At 45.9% G+C, this 21113-nt stretch overlaps 1 non-coding gene across 1 annotated transcript; it reads right to left on the bottom strand.

Moving 5' to 3' along the window:
* Positions 1-19544: 19544 nt before the first annotated feature.
* trnar-ccu (transfer RNA arginine (anticodon CCU)) lies at positions 19545-19617 on the bottom strand. The gene has a single exon. It is a non-coding gene; the product is annotated as a tRNA-Arg (tRNA).
* Between the last annotated feature and the right edge of the window lie 1496 nt (positions 19618-21113).

Genomic DNA, 21113 nt, shown 5'->3' with positions numbered 1-21113 from the left:
ACAAAGGTGAATTGACCATGTTAAATTGCCCATAGTGTTCCCTGTTTCCACACTGTCGGTAGTCTAATCCAGGGGAAGGATCTGAAGGCCCGAATTTACGAGAGCTCTAAGCTCATGCCTTTCCAGGACTTCTCAGCGGTGGGAAACCAGAAAAGAAAACCTTACGATGATGAGCCTACGACATAGGAATGGAAGTAACGCCATTCAGCCCATCGGGTCCACCCTGCCTTTCAGTCGTGAATGATGGGCATTTCAACGCCACTTGGTGGCACTCTCATCGTCACCCTTAATTCCTTGCATGATCAAGAATTTATCAATCTCTGCCCTGAAGACAATTAACGCCCTGGCCTCTGCTGCGCTCCACGGCAATGAATTCCACAGGCCCACCACTCTCTGCCTGAAGAAATGTCTCCTCATTTCCGTTCTAAATTGACCCCCCTCTAATTCTCAGGCTGTGCCCATGGGTCCTGATGGAAACACATTCCCAGCATCCACCCTTTCTAAGCCATGCATTATCGAGTAAATTTGTATTAGATCTCCCCTCAACCTTCGAAACTCTAACCAATACAATCCCAGGATCCTCAGCTGTTCATTGTATGTTAAGCCTCCAATTCCAGGGATCATCTGTGTGAATCTCCGCTGGACATGCTCCAGTGCCAGTATGTCCTTCCTGAGGTGTTGAGCCCAAAATTGGATACAGTATTTCAAATGGGGCCTAACCAGAGCTTTATAAAGTCTCAGAAGGACATCGCTGCTTTTACATTCCAACCCTCTTGAGATAAATGGCAACATTACATTTGTTTTCTTAACCACAGACTCAACCTGCAAGTCAACCTTTAGAGATTCCTGGACTATCATTCCCAGATCCCTTTGTACTTTGGCTTTATGAATTTTCTCACTGTTTAAAAAATAGACCATGCCTGTATTCCTTTTTCCAAAGTGTAAGTCCTAGCATTTGCTCAGGTTGAATTTCATCAGCCATTTCCTGGACCACTTTCCTAAACTGTCTAAATCTTTCTGCAGCCTCCCCACCTCCTCAGAACGACCTGCTTGTCTGCCTAACTTTGCATTATCGGTGAACTTCGCCAGAATGTCCCCCAGTCCCTTCATCCAGATCATTAATATATAAAGTGAACAGCTGTGGCCCCAACACTGAACCCTACGGGACACCACTTGTCACCAGCTACCATTCCAAGAAAGAACCTTTTATCCCAACTCTCTGCCTTCTGTCAGACAGCCAATTCCCAATCCATGCCAATAGCTCACCTCGAACACCATGGACGCTCACCTTACTCAGCAGTCTCCCGTGAGGCACCTTATCAAAGGCCTTTTAGAAATCTAGGTAGATAACATCCACTGGGTTTCCCTGGTCTAACCTACTTGTTACCTCTTCAAAGAATTCTAACAGGTTTGTCAGGCATGACCTCCCCTTACTAAATCCATGCTGACTTGTTCTAATCCAACCCTGCACTTCCAAGAATTTAGAAATCTCATCCTTAATGATGGATCCTAGAATTTAACCTATAACCGAGGTTAGGCTAACCGGCCTATAATTTTCCATCTTTTATCTTGATCTTTTCTTGAACAAGGGGTTTACAACAGTGATTTTCCAATCATCTGGGAATTTCCCTGACTCCAGTGATTTTTGAAAGATTGAAAATAGCCTCGACTATTTCTTCAGCCACCTCCCTCAGAACTCTCGGATGTAGACCATCGAGGCCGGGAGATTTATCAATTTTTAGACCTTTTAGCTTTTGTAGCACTTCCTCTTTTGTAATGGCTACCATATTCAAATCTGCCCCCTGACTCTCCTTAATTGTTAGGATAATGCTCATGTCTTCCACTGTGAAGACTGACACAAAGTATTTACCAAGTTCTTCAGCCATTTCCTTATCTCCCTTCACGAACCGTCCTGCATCAATTTGGAACGGCCCAATTCCTCCTTTTGCTTCCCGTTTGTTTCTTATTTATTGAAAGAAACTTTAACAATCATTTCTAATATTACTGGCTAGCTTCCCTTCATATTTGATCCTCTCCTTCATATTTCTATGTCTTTGTTATCCTCTGTTTGTTTTTGTCGTCTTCCCAATCTTCTGATTTCCCAGTGCTCTTGGCCACTTTGTAGGCTCTCTCTTTCCCTGTGATACATTACCCGACTTCCTTTGTCAGCCCTGGCTGTTTAATTCCCGCCCCCTGACGGATAATGTTTCTGCCAAGAGAAGACTGAGGGAGTTTGGGATCCAGTACTCTCTGAGGTATCCGGCGGTGCTCCGATAACCTTACATGGATCCGTACATCTCTTTGATACATCGGAGAAGGCAAGAGACTTTGTGGACAAATTAACCGAATCTGAACAATTTAGTATCTACAAATAGTGTTGTTTGGTTATGTCTTTGTTGTTTTTTAAAAAAACCGAGGAAGTCAAGTTGGAGCGTTCTTTTCCTTGTTTTCCCTATTGGTAATAATCCGGTTTAAACTGTGTGTGGTGGCGGTTGAGATGTGTGCTTTCAATTTCTAAGTGTAGTTATACCAGAGTATGGGTGGGGAATTTACCCCATCGATCTTAAATGTTTTTTCTCTTTGTTGTGGTTCTGTCCGCCGAGCTGGGAATTTGTCTTGCAAACGTTTCGTCCCCTGTCTCGGTGACATTCGCAGTGCTTGGGAGCCTCCCGTGAAGCGCTTCTGTGATGTTTTCTCTGATATTTATAGTGGCCTGTCTCTGCCGCTTCCGGTTGTCAGTTCGAGCTGTCCACTCTAGTGGCCGGTATATTGGGTCTGGTCGATGTGTTTGTTGATAGAGTCTGTGGATGAGTGCCATGCCTCTAGGAATTCCCTGGCTCTTCTCTGTTTGGCTTGCCCTATAATGGTAGTGTTGTCCCAGTCGAATTCATGTTGCTTGTCGTCTGTGTGTGTGGCTACTAAGGATAGCTGGTCGTGTCGTTTCGTGGCTTTCTGTGTGTGTGGCTTTCCTGTAAACCTTTGTGGTGAATTCTCCGCTCGGTGTTCTCTGTACCATCAAGTCTAGGAATGGGAGTTGGTTATCCTTTTCTTCCTCTCTAGTGAATCGGATTCCTGTGAGTGTGGCGTTGATGATCTGGTGTGTGTTCTCTATTTCTGTGTTTTTAATTATTATGAAGGTGTCATCCATGTATCTGACCCAGAGTTTGGGTTGAAGTTGTGGTAAGACTGTTTGTTCTAACCTTTGCATTACTGCTTCTGTTATAAGCCCAGAGATCGGGCAGCCCATGGGTGTTCCGTTAATTTGTTCGTATATTTGGTTTTTGAATGTGAAGTGTGTTGTGAATTCACCACAAAGGTTTACAGGAAAGCCACACACACAGACCAAGTCCTAAACTATGAAAGCAACCACCCCAACACACACAAACGAAGTTGCATCAAGACACTATACAAAAGGGCCACAACACACTGCAGCACTCCAGAACTGCAAAAAGAGGAAGAGGAACACCGATACAAAGTATTCGCCAAAAACGGATACCCTCGCAACGGAATGAGGACATGCCGCAACCAAAAGGACTAGCCACATTACCATACATCAGGAGCATTTCTGAACTGACAGTCAGACTACTGCGACCACTAGGACTCATAACAGCACACAAACCAACAGCCACTCTCAGACAACAACTCACCAGAACAAAGGACCCAATACCCAACATGAGCAAAACCAATGTAGTGTATAAAATCCCATGCAAGGACTGCAGAAAACACGACATCGGACAAACAGGAAGACAGTTAACGATCCGTATACACGAACACCAACGAGCCACGAAACGACACGACCAGCTATCCTTAGTAGCCACACACACAGACGACAAGCAACATGAATTCGACTGGGACAACACTACCATTATAGGACAAGCCAAACAGATAACAGCAAGGGAATTCCTAGAGGCATGGCACTCATCCACAGACGCTATCAACAAACACATCGACCTGGACCCAATATACCGGCCACTACAGTGGACAGCTCGAACTGACAACCGGAAGCGGCAGAGACAGGCCACGATAAATGCCGGAGGAAACAGCACAGAAGTGCTTCACAGGAGGCTCCCAAGCACTGAGGATGTCACCTAGACAGGGGACGAAACATTTGATACACAAATTCCCAGCTTGGCGAACAGAACCACAACAACGAGCACCCGAGCTACAAATCTTCTACCAAACTTTGAGTTTTTTCTCTGTATTCATATTGCTATTCTATGGTATATTTACTTTCTATTCTGCTTATGTTTGTGGTACGGCTCTAGCACGAAGGAGGGAAACTGTTTGGGATGGCTAGATGCCCACTTATGGGCAGTTTGGGATGGGTAGTTGCCCACTTTGGGCAGGAGGTGAGTTCCCCTATTCAGCGCCATTGGCACTTTATATGGTGGTTTGTATTGCTTTTAATCTTTGATAGTTTTGTAGGTTTGTTAAATGTAGTGGTTTCAGTTTATGTAGTTTTTATATTTGATGGATCATATGACCCTAAGGCTCAGTGATTTGTGGTTCTAGTTCCTCCTCTCTGGAATTTAAATGTTACTGCAGAAGGTTATGGCTAATGACTTGATTAAATGGTGAAACTGGAATATCAAAGGAAGTTGAGGAGAAAGTGAGGACTGCAGATGCTGGTGATCAGAGCTGAAAATATGTTGCTGGAAAAGCACAGCAAGTCAGGCAGCATCTCAAGGAACAGGAGAATCGACGTTTCGGGCATCAGCCCTTCTTCAGGAATCAAGGGAAGTCACTCACTAATTAAGAGGAAGAAGGTACTTTTGAGTCTTAGAAAGGAGAAAGTGGATATTCCTTTGTTACAGGAGATGCACTTGGATGACAGGGAGCATTTGAAACTACAGCAGAATGGCCTTGATCGGGTTTACTTCACATCATTTAATACCAGAAGTAGGAGAGTGGCTGTATTGGTGAGGAGGAATCTCCCAGTTAAGTTACTAGAGTGTGTTAAAGACACACACACACAGGAGGTTTGTAATTCTCAAACCCCAGATAAATGGGGAAGAAGATGGTGTTTAAATGTTTATTGCCCTCCAGCTCATCCCCTCAACTTTCTGCTCGATGTGTTTTCTAAACTGATCAGTCTTGTGTCCTGGCATATCATTATAGGGGGAGATTTTAACTGTCTCATGGATCCCACAGTACAGAGGTTGCCCAAAGTCCACCCCCCTCTCCCCGATCCCACCTGTACAAACTAAACAATTAGTGGATCTGTGTGTGGAGTGAGGGTTGGTGGACATCTGGTGGTGACTCCACCCTACAGGCAGGGATTTAACATTTTTTTCCAATTCACACAGATGTCACACCAGGATTGATTTTTTTCCAATCCCTGTGGCAACCGTGGACTTGGTGGCACCTTGTACGATTGGTAATATTACCATCTCTGATCACACTCCAGTGTACCTGTTGGTTAAGATTAAGGACGTTACAGTGGGTCCAAGGCACTGACAAATGGATCCCTTTATCCTCAAGGATAATACATTTGTGGGGCATTTGTCTCGGGAATTTTGGGTGTTCCTAGACATTAACTCACACTCGGTTAGTAGCCCATCCTTCCTTTCGGAAATTGCCAAAGCCTATGCCTGTGGGTCAGTTATTTCCTACTCTGCCAGTAGGAGGCGGAAGAAGGGTGAGCAGCAATATCTCCTCGAAGCACGGTTGAAGGCAGCTGAGAAGGCCTACTTTGATAGGCCCTCGTTGCTCAAGTTACAGAGGATGACGGCGTTGCGGTCTGCACTGAATTCCGTGCTCACGCAGACAGCAAAGAACGAGCTTATTTTTGCAAAGCAAAGGTTATATGATCATGGAGACAGGCCTGGTAAATACTTAGCATATCTCGCTAGGAAAAGGAGAGCCCCTCAAGCCATTACAGTGATTAGGGAAGGGTCTGGGAACCGAACGTGTGACTCCAAAAAGATTAATGTGTCATTCCAGAGATTTTACTCTAAATTCTATCAATCTGAGGTTTGTGAGGAGGGGTGGGCCAAAATGGAGGCTTTATTCAAGGATCTGGAGCTCCCGGGTGTGACCCCCGAACAAGAGTCTTTTCTCAATGTCCCCTTATCAGAGCAAGAGGTGCAGGAGTCTGTGATGCAGCTTCAGAGTGGAAAGGCACCCGGTCCTGATGGACTTCCCAGCAAATTATAGAAGGAATTTATTAACATAATGTCAGGCCCGATGTTCAACATGTTTAATGACTCATACAGCCATGATTGTCTCCCGCCATCTCTGACAGAGGCCAATATTTCGCTTATTCTGAAAAAAGGGAAGGTCCCGGGGGACTGTGCTTCTTACAGGCCCATTTCACTCTTAAATGTGGACTTTACAATCCTCTCTAATACTCTTGTGTTAAGGCTGGAGACTGTGTTACCTTCTATTGTTAAAGAGGACCAGACGGGCTTCATAAAGGGCCGCATATCCTCCAATAATGTTAGGAGGCTGCTTAATGTAATTCAAGTGTGTCAACTACAGTCAATACAGGGATTGGTGATTTCTCTAGATACAGAGAAGGCGCTTGACCGAGTTGAGAGGGCGTCTGGGATCTCCCAGACATTAAAAGCGACCAACAATCTTGTCCTCATTCTTTCATCAAATCCAGCAGTTTCAGTCCCTCGCCTGTTAGCATGCATCTGTGTTTTTAGCACCTTTTTGAGGGACAAGATTAATCTTGCAAAATCAAAGGCTATGCCTATGGGTGATGTTATGAAAGTGTTAAGTCTTGAGGGTGAATATCGATTCCCATTTAAATGGTCACAGGGGGGTTTTGTGTATTTGAGCATGTTCATTACTCCAGTTCTGAATCGGCTGTTCAAAGACAATTTTGTTCAATTATTTGACAAAATCAAACAAGACCTTCAAAGATGGAGGTGCTTCTGGTCTCGTGGTTGGGTCGGATAGCGCTTATTAAGATGAATATTCTCCCTCGTTTACTATCCCCTGTATGGATGCTCCCCCTGATTTTCGATAAGCAAACATTCAGGAGACTGAACGGCTGGTTCAGCCCCTTTATTTGGCATCGTCAGTGGCCCCTTATTAAATGAGCTAAACTGCAATTGTCTCACAGACTGGGGGGAGTGGATCTCCCAGACATTAAAAGCTACCAACGAAGCTCACTTTTATCCTACATGAGTGATTGGGCTTGTGGGGACCCTCTTTCAATATGATTAGATTAGATTAGATTACTTACAGTGTGAAAACAGGCCCTTCGGCCCAACAAGTCCACACCGCCCCGCCGAAGCGTAACCCACCCATACCCCTACATCTACATTTACCCCTTACCTAACACTATGGGCAATTTAGCATGGCCAATTTACCTGGCCTGCACATCTTTGGACTGTGGGAGGAAACCGGAGCACCCGGAGGAAACCCACGCAGACACGGGGAGAACGTGCAAACTCCACACAGTCAGTCGCCTGAGGCAGGAATTGAACCCGGGTCTCAGGCGCTGTAAGGCAGCAGTGCTAACCACTGTGCCACCGTGCCGCCCAATATGGTTCGATATTGAAACCTCCCAGACTAAGGTGACCCCTTACTCACTTGCTGTGTTTGGACATAATGAGGACAGTTAGGGAATATTGCCATAATCCAATAGTTATCGATACTGTTAAATCACAGAGGGCAATTCGGAAGAGGGAAGGCAATCTTGGCAAGACATCTTCTCTTACACCGGGTGTGCCGGGTTTTCAACCGGGGTTGATAGATTCAGGATCCAAACATTGGGCAGTTAGGGGTGTGTCTTGCGTGGGTGATTTGTTTGAGGGAGACACAATTATGTCCTTCGATCAGTTAGCACAGAAACACAACCTTCCGAACAGGGACCTCTTTTCTTTATTTCAAGTTAGAGATTTTATTCAAAAAAAGACGACTTTTGACTGATCCCAACAAATCTGACATAGAGAGAGGGGTGATTTAGCCCCATATCCTGCAGACCCCACAAAGTTCTGTATTTTTCTGACACAACATCCCACCAAACCCAACAAAGGCCTCGGGACGTTTCCAGGGGAGATGAGAAATCGATTTGACATCAGACAAAGAAGATCAGTCGTGAAGACAAAGCTTAAAAGTTAGCCATCCCAGATGGGACATGAACCCATAATCCGAGGCTGAGGAGGCCAGTGCCTTATCCATTAGACCACTGGGGCCACATCTACCAAACTGAAATGGCAGCCTGTAAATACTGCACCCTGAACCTCTCATATTGTGTTCTTCTCTGAGTTTTATACTCACACTGATTGGTTGTTCCCCCTTCCATCTCACGCTAAATCATTGGCTGCTTGATAAAATTGATCTTACCTCCCATTTCTCCCCAAACGGACAGACAAGAAATCCACCAAACTCCAACTTTGCACAATTGCAATCTGAGGAAAATGGAGCAGACAGGAAAATAGCAAAGGGCTCAATGTTATTTTAGAACATAGAACATAGAACATAGAACAATACAGCACAGAACAGGCCCTTCGGCCCACGATGTTGTGCCGAACTTCTAACCTAGATTAAGCACCCATCCATGTACCTATCCAAATGCCGCTTAAAGGTCGCCAAAGAGTCTGACTCTACCATTCCAAGGGGAAGCGCATTCCATGCCCCCACCACTCTCTGGGTAAAGAACCCACCCCTGACATCTCCCCTATACCTTCCACCCTTCACCTTAAATTTATGTCCCCTTGTAACACTCTGTTGTACCCGGGGAAAACGTTTCTGACTGTCTACTCTATCTATTCCTCTGATCATCTTATAAACCTCTATCAAGTCACCCCTCATCCTTCGCCGTTCCAACGAGAACAGGCCGAGAACTCTCAACCTATCCTCGTACGACCTACTCTCCATTCCAGGCAACATCCTGGTAAATCTTCTCTGCACCCTCTCCAAAGCTTCCACATCTTTCCTAAAGTGAGGCGACCAGAACTGCACACAGTACTCCAACTGTGGCCTAACCAAAGTCCTGTACAGCTGCAACATCACTTCACGACTCTTGAATTCAATCCCTCTGCTCATGAACGATAATACTCCATCGGCCTTCTTACAAACTCTATCCACCTGAGTGGCAACCTTCAAAGATCTATGTACATAGACCCCAAGATCCCTCTGCTCCTCCACCTGACTAAGAACCCTACCATTAACCCTGTATTCCGCATTCTTATTTGTTCTTCCAAAATGGACAACCTCACACTTGGCAGGGTTGAACTCCATCTGCCACTCCTCAGCCCAGCTCTGCATCATATCTAAGTCCCTCTGCAGCCGACAACAGCCCTCCTCACTGTCCACAACTCCACCTATCTTCGTATCATCTGCAAATTTACTGACCCACCCTTCGACTCCCTCATCTAAGTCATTAATAAAAATTACAAACAGCAGAGGACCCAGAACTGATCCCTGAGGAACTCCACTTGTAACTGGGCTCCAGGCTGAATATTTACCATCTACCACCACTCTCTGCCTTCGACCGGTTAGCCAGTTTTCTATCCAATTGGCCAAATTTCCCTCTATCCCATGCCTCCTGACTTTCCGCATAAGCCTACCATGGGGAACCTTATCAAATGCCTTACTAAAATCCATGTACACTACATCCACTGCTCTACCCTCATCCACATGCTTGGTCACCTCCTCGAAGAATTCAATAAGACTTGTAAGGCAAGACCTACCCTTCACAAATCCGTGCTGGCTGTCCCTAATCAAGCAGTGTCTTTCCAGATACTCGTAAATCCTATCCCTCAGTACCCTTTCCATTACTTTGCCTACCACAGAAGTAAGACTAACTGGCCTGTAATTCCCGAGGTTATCCCTATTCCCTTTTTTGAACAGGGGCACAACATTCGCTACTCTCCAGTCCCCTGGTACCACCCCCGTTGCCAGTGAAGACGAGAAGATCATTGCCAATGGTACTGCAATTTCCTCTCTTGTTTCCCACATAATCCTAGGATATATCCCGTCAGGCCCGGGGGACTTGTCTATCCTCAAGTTGTTCAAAATGTCCAACACATCTTCCTTCCTAACAGGTATCTCTTCTAGCTTATCAGTCCGTTTCACACTCTCCTCTTCAACAATACGGTCCCTCTCGTTCGTAAATACTGAAGAGATGGACTTGTTCAAGACCTCTCCTATCTCTTCCGACTCAATACACAGTCTCCCACTACTGTCATTGATCGGACCTACCCTCGTTCTCCTCATTCTCAGGTTTCTCACATACGCATAAAATGCCTTGGGGTTATCCTTGATCCTATCCGCCAAGGATTTTTCATGCCCTCTCTTAGCTCTCCTAATCCCTTTCTTCAGGTCCCTTCTGGCTATCCTGTATCCCTCCACTGCTCTGTCTGAACCTTGTTTCCTCAACCTTATGTAAGCCTCCTTCTTCCTCTTTACTAGACATTCAACCTCCCTCGTCAACCAAGGTTCCCTCACACGACCATTTCTTTCCTGCAGCACTTTCAAGATATTTGCAGTTACTGGGGAAGGAGGAAGTGGAGATGTTGCAAAAAGCTGCATTGAGGACAAATCAACAGGATCTTAGTGGGCATTCAGCCCATTGTGGCTGTGCTGTCTCTTTCAGACAATTCTCCCCAAGATCTCCCAAACCCTGGAATTTCCTTGTGCAAGTTTCTACTAAAGAGCATTTTCCATAATCTCGAAGCAGGCAAGTGATTTTTAACGGAGTAGTTGAAAAATCCAGTAAATTTGGATTGAGATGGAGTTGATATGGGATGAAAATCAGCCACTACAAAGACCAGGCTTAAAAAGTCAACACCCCAACAGGGATTTGAACCTCCAATCCACTCCATCAGAAGCTACAGTCTTACCCATTAAGCCACAAAAACTCAGTGCCAATACTCCTCTGGGAATAGTTGTTCTTAAACGAGTGCGACAGCCGAGCATATTCCAAGATCTGTCACGACACACTGAGGGATGCACTAAAGTTTCGGGCAGCTGCTGCCAAGGTGTAACAGGGAAACAACACAGTCTAAGGTCTATCACAAATGATCACATCGTTCTTTCAGTTCTCAGACCCTCTTGGTGCCTGACAATGAACAGTGATCGGTTCCTGTCCAAGTACAAAATGCCTTTATTGTTCGTGACACAGAACTTTGAGAAATGTCAAAATTCCAGTGTTTTGTTGGTTCTTTTCTCTCTGCATAGACTGTACACAACTGATTTAGAACCTTTGTCTGCATTTCTATTTGATTTTTTATGAATAAAGTATATTTTTTAAATAAAGAAAATCTGGAGAGAGAGAATATCTACCCGAAATTGCGAGACCCCCCTTTGTGGAAGAGAGCCAGCCCTATATCGGGACAGGAAGGAGATTCCAATGGCCCAGCATGGATTGTTCCAGTTAATACCCTCACCTCCTTGACCACAAAGTGGGGAGGGAAGTGGGAGGTGGCATGGGGCAGGGTGACACGAGGCAGATGAACACACAAGATGGCCGCTCAGCCAGAAGTTGGCCACTTGGCACACAAGATGGCCGCCGGACCACAATATGGAGAGAGACAGCAGAGAAAACACAGACACTGCCTGGGGCCACCAGAATGCCAGCACAATGCACTCACAACCAAGTTGATTAGTTTAAGGCGGATGGAAGAGACAATACACATGAAGAACACACACTGCCCGCCAAAGGGTCTGGCCAGACAACAGCTTTGATAGAAATGTTAGATACAGACTCAATACAGAGTGATAATAGCCAGGGCTGCAGCAATTGGCCTTCTCAGGAAGAGCGATTAGCGCATATTACTACAGCAACAGAATTCCGCGCAGACGCTGAAACTGACAACAACTGCACTGAAATTAACAAAGGCCACGCTGGAACTGACAATAACTGCACTGAAACGATCAAGGATTCTGCAATGTTTACAATAAACAAGCCATGTTACAGAGACAATAACCTCATCACTGAACTATTATATCACAAAATGTATAACAATATCTTGACCATGTGCTCCGGGTTGAGAGAAGAATCACAGCTGACCACTGTGCTGTTGGTGCTGCTCTCTCCCCGGAGCTCTGGGATTTCCTTGGACAATAAACTCTGTTGGTGAACCCCGACTCTGACTCAGAGCCTGGTGATTTTCAGCAGTTGCCTTCCCACAAATGTTTGTCCAATCTGTGGATGTGGCACTCCAAGTTCTCCAACGATGGCCTCACGACCTCACATCTCCATCATAGCCTCCTTGCAATTGTATTCAATACCTTGACTAAGAAAGGTAAGGGCCCAAATGCATAGCCACAGCCCCATCAGTTCCAACCTTGAACCCCCAGATTTCAATCATTTCCATTGACATATTGGACATCATCATAAATACCAAACATGCAGGTAATCTGGGGTTCAGCTGGTAATGTTGACAGAATATAGCTTAGACTGACACCAACACAACCAAAACAGAAGCTGCTTTGTCCATAGACTGGTAGGTCTATCTGTTGGAGCCCCAGTGATCTCATGGACAAGGCACTAACTTCCTAAACCAGAGATTGTGGGCTCAAGTCTTATTTGGGGTTTTGATTTTGTTGAAACCTTCACTGTGCAGCTGATCTCAATCCTGTGTGGTCACGTGTCCATGGCAACAAAATCAGGCATTCTCAGCTGGAGAAATTTGACCTGACAGAAAATTGGCCAAACGAAATTAAACAGCAGCTAAAAGCTCCAGAGAACAGTGCAACTAAGATCGAAGAGTTACAAAGATTCAAGAAGAACCAGTTCCAACCAGACTGAGGGTTGTATATTGGAGAAGTGTCAGCCTGAGCCAATCCACTTCATCGCTCCTGGCATGACAACAGTGAAGGGTATTGGTGTGACCCCATTGGATGATGTGAACCCAGCTCATGACCGTATTGGCCAAAGCCACAGAAGATTCTAGAAGATCAGGGACAGGAGAAGAGGAAAACACACCTGAACGTCAAACCCTCAGCAAAGCCTTGACTGGGTCCTGCAATGGAGCTCTGACCATCTGCTCCAAACCAGTTCATAAAAGTCCTCACGTGAGAAGGGCAGGCCATTCAGCCCATCACATCCACACTGACCCTCTGAAGAGTATCCCATACAGGCCCAACCCCTATCCTCTCACCCTGCATTCCCCAAAGCCAATCCACCGAACCTGCACATCTTTGGACTGTGGAAGGAAACCAAAGCACCCGGAGTTCCCCATGGAGAGAATGTGCAAACTCGACACAAACAGACACCCAAGGGAGGAATCAAAACCAGGTCCCTGACACTGTGAGGCAGCAGTGTTACCCACTGAGCCACCATACCATCCCCAGGAGAATCTCAGCAGGTTTTCAGCCGTTGTGACTGTGCTGTCTCTTTCAGGGAATTCACCTCAATCCTGCAAATCTTGTGCAAGAAGATGTTGGGCACCACTTCCCATCAACTTCCAATCAGACATGGAGATTTTCCCAAAGAAGATTAGAAATTAAGTTGACAAAGGGCAAGTGACTGACACCCCAGATGGGACTCAAACCCACAATCCGCGGCTAAGAAGGCCATCGCCATATCCATTAGGGCACTGGGGCCACACAGCAGGCTGGAAATCACAGCCTTTATGTACTGCACCCGAACTCTCATACTGTGTGTTTCTGAGTGTTATACTCTCACTGATTGTTTTTGACCCCTACCATCTCATGCTAAATTGTTGGCTGCTTGATTAATCAATCTCACTTCCCATTTGTCCCCAAACGGACAGACGAGAAATTAACCAAACTCCAATGTTGCACAACTCAAGTCTGAGGAATATGGAGCAGACGAGAAAATAGCAAAGGGCTCAATGTTATTTTGTGCAGCACCTTGAAGATATTTGCAGTTAGTGGGGAAGGAGTAAGTGGAGATGTTGCAAACAGCTGCATTGAAGACAAATCAACAGAATCATAGCAGGCATTCAGCCCATTCTGGCTGTGCTGTCTCTTTCAGACAATTCACCCCAAGATCACCCAAATCCTGGAATTACCTTGTGCAAGTTTTGAATAATCATCGTTAAAAATCAGACAACACCAGGTTGTAGTCCAACAGGTTTATCTCAAAGTACTAGCTTTCAGAGCGCTGCTGCTTCGTCAGGTGGTTGTGGAGTATAAGATTGTAAGACGCAGAATTTATGGCAAAAGTTTACAGTGTCATGTCACTGAAATTATATATTGAAAAAAATCTGGATTGTGTGTGAAGTCTCTCATCTTTTAGAATGACCAGGTTGGTTTCAGTTCTTTCATGTGTAAATCACAAAACGTTTTTCATTGCCAAGTGAAATGACAAGCTGTCCAATAAAAGCTAAATGCTGTGAATGCTGGAAATCTGAAAGAGAGAAAATGCTGGAGAAATCATGACTCAAAAACATGATTGAGTTTTCTGAAAAAGTCACAAAGAGGATTGATGAGGGCAGAGCGGTGGATGTGACCTATATGGACTTCAGTAAGGCGTTCGACAAGGTTCCCCATGGGAGGCTGATCAGCAAGGTTAGATCTCATGGAATACAGGGAGAACAAGCTGTTTGGATACAGAACTGGCTCAAAGGTCGGAGACAAAGGATGGTGGTGGAGGGTTGGTTTTCAGACTGGAGCCCTGTGACCAATAGAGTGCCACAAGAATCAGTGCTGGATCCACTACTTTCTGTCATTTATATATATGTTAGTATCATTATGAGGTATCATTAGTAAGTTTGCAGATGACACCAAAATTGGAGGTGTAGTGGACAGCAAAGAAGGTTCCCTCAGATTACAACGGGATCTTGATTCGAAGGGCCGATGAGCTGAGGAGTGATGGGTGGAGTTTAATTTAGATCAATGTGAGGTGCTGCATTTTGGGAAAGCAAATCTTAGCTGGGCTTATAGACTTAATGGGAATGTCCCAGGGAGTGTTGGTGAACAAAGAGTCCTTAGAGTGTAGGTTCATAGCTCCTTGAAAGTAGAGTCGCAGATCGATAGGATAGTGAAGAAGGCGTCTGGTTTCCTTTATTCTAAATCAGTTGTGTACAGTCTATGCAGAGAGATAAGAACCAACAAAACATTGGAATGTTGACATTTCTCAAAGCTTCTGTATCGTTGTGAACAAAAAGGCATTTTGTACTTGGGCAGGAACCGATCTCTGTTCATTGTCAGGCACCAAGAGGGTCTGAGAATTGACAGAATGATGTGATAATTTGTCAGAAAGACCTGAGACTGTGTTGTTTCCCTGTTACACCATGGCAGCAGCTGCCCGAATCTTTAGTGTATCCCTCAACATGTCATCTGAGATGTTGGAACATGCTGGGCTGTAACACTCATTTGATGCCAAGACTTTACACTGGCAAATGGCTATGTGTGCCCTCGTAGCATATTGGGTAAACCACTGTCCTCCAAAGTGTGGGATTGAGGGTTTAATTCCCCTCTGGGCTGGTTACGTTTTAAGCTTGGTCTTTGTAACTGACTTTTGTTCCATGCCAACTTCATCACAATCCAAATTGACTGCATTTTTCAACTACTCTGTTCAAATTCACTGTGCCTGTGTTGAGATTATGGTGAATGATGTGTAATCGAAACTTGCACAAAGCAATTCCAGGATTTGGGAGATCTTGGGGAGAATTGTCTGAAAGAGACACCGCAGCCACAATGGGCTGAATGCCCGCTAAGATTCTGTTGAGTAAGATCATAAAACATAGAACATAGAACAGTACAGCACCGAACAGGCCCTTCAGCCCACGTTGTTGTGCCAACCATTAATCCTCATGTATGCACACTCAAATGTCTGTGACCATATGCATGTCCAGCAGTTTCTTAATTGTCCCCAGTGACCTTGCTTCCACAACTGCTGCTGGCAACGCATTCCATGCTCTCAAAACTCTCTGTGTAAAGAACCCAGCTCTGACATCCCCTCTATACTTTCCTCCAACCAGCTTAAAGTTATGACCCCTGGTGTTAGCCATTTCTGCCCTGGGAAATAGTCTCTGGCTATCGACTCTATCCATGCCTCTCATTATCTTGTATACCTCAATTAGGTCCCCTCTCCTCCTCCTTTTGTCCAATGAGAAAAGTCCGAGCTCAGTAAACCTGTTTTCATAAGATAAGCCCTCCAGTCCAGGCAGCATCCTGGTAAACCTCCTCTGAACCCTCTCCAAAGCATCCACATCTTTCCTATAATAGGGCTACCAGAACTGGACACAGTATTCCAAGTGCGGTTTAACCACCTACTTCCACCTACTTCCTCCCCACTAACGGCAAATATCTTGAAAGCGCTGCACAAAATAACATTGAACCCTTTGCTATTTTCCTGTCTGCTCCATTTTCCTCAGATGTGAGTTGTGCAATGTTGGAGTTTGGTTGGTTTCTTGTCTGTCCGTTTGGGGACAAATGGGAAGCGAGATTGATTTATCAAGCTGCCAATCTTTTAGCATGAGATGGACGTTGTAAAAAACAATCAGTGAGAGTATAAAACTGTGAAAAACACAATATGAGCCATCAGGGTGCAGTATTTAGAGGCTGCCAGTTTGACGGCAGACATGTATCCCCAGTGGCATAATAGATAAGATATTAGGCTTCCCAAACCAGGGATTGTGGGGTCAAATCCCATCTTGAATGACTAACTTTCATAGGTTTCTCTCTTTGAACTTTACTTCTAGTCGACATTATAAACATCCCCATGTCTGCATTCAGTTAATGGGATGTGGTGTCCCATGTGACCTTACACAAGTCTTTCGGGGATCTGCAGGATTAAGGCTGAATTCCCCGAAAGAGACAGGACAGTCACAATGGCTGAAAACCTGCTGAGGTTCTCCTGGGGATGGCATTTATGGCTCAGTGGTTAACACTGCTGCCTCACAGCGTCAGGGACCTGGCTTTGATTCCTCCCTTGGGTGTCTGTTTGTGTTGAATTTGCACATTCTCTCCATGGGGTACTCGGAGTGCATTGTGTTCCTCCCACAGCCCAAAGATGTGCAGGTTCGGTGGATTGGTTTTGGGGAATGCAGGGTGAGAGGATAAGGATTGGGCCTGAATGGGATGCTCTTCAGACACTGAGTGTGGACTTGCTGGGGTGACTGGCTTGTCCCCCTCACTCTAGGGCTTTTATGAACAAATTTGGAGCAGGTGGTCAGAGCTCTGCTGCAGATCCCAGTCAAGGCTTTGCTAAGGAACTGGCATCCAGGTGTGTGTTCATATCCTTCTTTTCCCTGATCTTCCAGAATGTTCTGTAGCTTTGGCCAAAGGGGTCATGAGCTGGGTTCACATCATCCAATGGGGTCACATTGCCAGGAACTAGCTAGTCTGAATGGCTTGCTCCCATCCCACTCTAGGGCTTCTCTGAACAAGTTTGGAGCAGATGGTCAAAGGCCCAGTCAAGGCTTCGTGAAGGGACTGCCATCCAGGTGTGTGTCCCTGTGCTCCTTTTCCCTGATCTTCCCGAATGTTCAAATCAACATCATCACATTAAAGATATTTTGTTTCTTGGCTTAATGAGAAGGGATTTGTCTTCAAGAGCACAAAGGTTTTGGATATTGTCTCTTGAGGTTTGCTGATGAAACCGTTGATGTGCAGGGTCAACTGCAGATAATGGCAGAGACACTCTCCAGTGGTGACTGTCAGCGTTACCAGTCGTGAAGACTTCATCCAAGAAACTGACGGTGATCTTGACCGCAGTCTCACCTCGGCCTGCAAATCACAATCGGCTTAACCAGACTCAAGAACTAAAGAGAAACCAAGAACATCATTACCCCACATAATACTTGAGCCCACAATCTCTGGTTTAGGAAGTTAGTGCCGTAACCATGAAATCACTGGGGCTCCAACGGATAGAGCTACCAATCTGTGAACAAAGAAGCTTCTGCTTTGGTTGTGTTGGTGTCAGTCTAAGCTATATTCTGTCAACGTTCCCACTTGAACCCCAGATTACCGGCATGTTTGGTATTTATGATAAGGTCCAATATGTCAATGGAAGGTTGGTCACAGCAAAGGATCAACAGCGAGACCACAAAAACACATTTCATATCTCTCTGTGCTGGAACTTTCTGCTGTCTTTCTCCATTGAAATAATATCCAGCTGCTTTATTCTTCCTACCAAAGTGTATGACCTCACACATTCCCACATTGTCTTTCATTTGCTGGGTTTTTGGCTACTCCCTTAACCCATCCATCTCCCTCTGTAAACTCTGTGAGTCAGCCACAGCAGTTGCCTTCCCACAAATGTTTGTCCAATCTGTGGATGTGGCACTCCAAGTTCTCCAACGATGGCCTAACTACCTCACATCTCCATCATAGCCTCCTTGCAATTGTATTCAATACCTTGACTAAGAAAGGTAAGGACCCAAATGCATAGCCACAGCCCCATCAGTTCCAACCTTGAACACCCAGATTTCAATCATTTCCATTGACATATTGGACCTTATCATAAATACCAAACATGCCGGTAATCTGGGGTTCAAGTGGGAACGTTGACAGAATATCGCTTAGACTGACACCAACACAACCAAAGCAGAAGCTTCTTTGTTCACAGATTGGTAGCTCTATCCGTTGGAGCCCCAGTGATTTCATGGTTACGGCACTAACTTCCTAAACCAGAGATTGTGGGCTCAAGTATTATGTGGGGTAATGATTTTGTTGAAACCTTCACTGTGCAGCTGATCTCAATCCTTTGTGGTCACGTGACCATGGCAACAAAATCAGGCATTCTCAATTGATCCTCAGCTGGAGAAATTTGAACTGATAAAAAATTGGCCACACTAAATTAAACAGCAGCTATCAGCTCCAGAGAACATTGCAACTAAGATCAAAGAGTTACAAAGATTCAAGAAGAACCAGTTCCAACCAGACTGAGGGTTGTATATTGGAGAAGTGTCATCCTGAGTCAATCCACTTTATAGCTCCTGGCATGACAACAGTGAAGTGTATTGGTGTGACCCCATTGGATGATGTGAACCCAGCTCATGACCGTATTGGCCAAAGCCACAGAAGATTCAGGAAGATCAGGGAAAAGTAGGGTAGGAACACACACCTGGATGCCAGTCCCTTCGCGAAGCCTTGACTGGGCCTTGCAGTGGAGCTCTGACCATCTGCTACAAACTTGTTCAGAGAAGGCCTCGAGTGAGGGGGACAAGCCAGTCACCCCAGCAAGTCCACACTCAGTCTCTGAGGGTCTCACACACTGACCCTCTGAAGAGCATTCCACCCAGGCCCAACCCCTATCCTCTCACCCTGCACTCCCCAAATCCAATCCACCGAACCTGCACATCTTTGGACTGTGGGAGGAAACCAAACCACCCGGAGTACCCCATGGAGAGAATGTGCAAACTCTACACAAACAGACACCCAAGTGAGGAATCAAAGCCAGGTCCCTGACACTGTGAGGCAGCAGTGCTACCCACTGAGCCACCATGCCATCCCCAGGAGAATCTCAGCAGGTTTTCAGCCATTGTGACTGTGCTGTCTCTTTCAGATGATTCACCCCTCTATCCTGCATATCCTCAACATTCTGTGTTTTTCTGACACAAGGTACCACCAACCCAACACAGAAATCGGGACCTTTCCAGAGGAGATGAGAAATTGACTTGACCTCAGATGAAGATCAGCCATGAAGACAAGGATTAAAATTCACACACCCCAGATGGGACTTGAACCCACAATCCCTGGCTTAGGAGGCCAGTGCCTTATCCATTAGGCCACTGGGGCCGCATATTTGCTGTTAAAATAGCAGCTTTTAAGTTTTGTTTTGCAAGAACACACTGACTGTGGCTCAGCCAGCACAGAGTCAGTGCCCTGGACTGAGGGGATTCTAAATCTCCTGGTTATATATGTTTTTCTCTTTACCCCCGCACTGCTGCCTAACTGTGGTAGTGCTTATATTTTCCCTAGCCCCCATGTTGTGTGTGTGCAGGTGTGAGACACAGTGAAAGACAACAGATGGACAAATCTTTATTCAATTCCCACCACCAGGAAGAAAGGAAACACCCGAGTGGCCAGTGACAAGCATCAAAGGGCAATGCTGTGTGACCAAACAGTGAGGGGGAGGGCACTCTCTGAACAGCTCAAGGACGTTGGGATACACTGCGTGCTCCTTCTCCAGGGACACCCGGGCTCGAACGTAACCGCGGAAGAGGGTCAGGCAATCGGCCCTAACAACCAGTTTGGCCAGGCCCAGGAGCAGACCCACGAGGAGATCCTCTGACCAACCCTCCCCCCTCGGCACTGGGTGTCCAATGATGGGGAGTGTGGGGCTGAATTCCAACCAGAAACGGAGGAGAAGGTTTCCCAGAAAGCTAAAAAGGGAGTGCAAGCGTCCTGTTCCATGGACTCCACAGCACCACAGAACAAGCAGTTGGGCTGGGAGTCCGTGAACCACCACAATCTGCGGACTGCCGCGTGCAATACCCTCCACCCCAGATCCCCGTGAGAAAGGGGGAGGACTCCCATGTAGAGAGCCCTTCACTGGGGATGGTCCCCACCGCCCGGTGGTAAATGGGCACGCCAGGGTGTGTCCGGGAGGTGGATGACGGTGTGCAGCAGCAGTCTGTACAGGGCCCTCTGTGATACACCCCTGAAAGGGACAAAACTAAAACTCCGGAGACAGCTCAGGTTGTGGGGCACAGTCTCCCGCAGGAAGTACAGGACCCCTGGGGCCAATGTGAAATGCCTGTGTTGAGATTATGGCGAATGATGTGTAATAGAAACTTGCACAAGGCAATTCCAGGATTTGGAAGATCTTGGGGAGAATTGTCTGAAAGAGACAGCATAGCCACAATGGGCTGAATGCCCGCTAAGATTCTGTAGATTTAGAACATACTACATAGAACACAGAACAGTACAGCACCGAACAGGCCCTTCAGCCCACGATGTTGTGCCGACCATTGATCCTCATGTATGCACCCTCAAATGTCTGTGACCATATGCATGTCCAGCAGTTTCTTAAATGTCCCCAATGACCTTGCTTCCACAACTGCTGCTGGCAACGCATTCCATGCTCTCAAAACTCTCTGTGTAAAGAACCCGGCTCTGACATCCCCTCTATTCTTTCCTCCAACCAGCTTAAAATTATGACCCCTGGTGTTAGCCATTTCTGCCCTGGGAAATAGTCTCTGGCTATCGACTCTATCCATGCCTCTCATTATCTTGTATACCTCAATTAGGTCCCTCTCCTCCTCCTTTTCTCCAATGAACTCAGTCAACCT

This window comes from Chiloscyllium punctatum, chromosome 18 (genome assembly GCF_047496795.1).
Source record: "Chiloscyllium punctatum isolate Juve2018m chromosome 18, sChiPun1.3, whole genome shotgun sequence".
NCBI classification, from domain to species: Eukaryota; Metazoa; Chordata; class Chondrichthyes; order Orectolobiformes; family Hemiscylliidae; genus Chiloscyllium; species Chiloscyllium punctatum.
The sequence above is the reverse complement of the archived record's forward strand: the minus strand, read 5'-3'. Positions and strand labels throughout refer to the sequence as shown.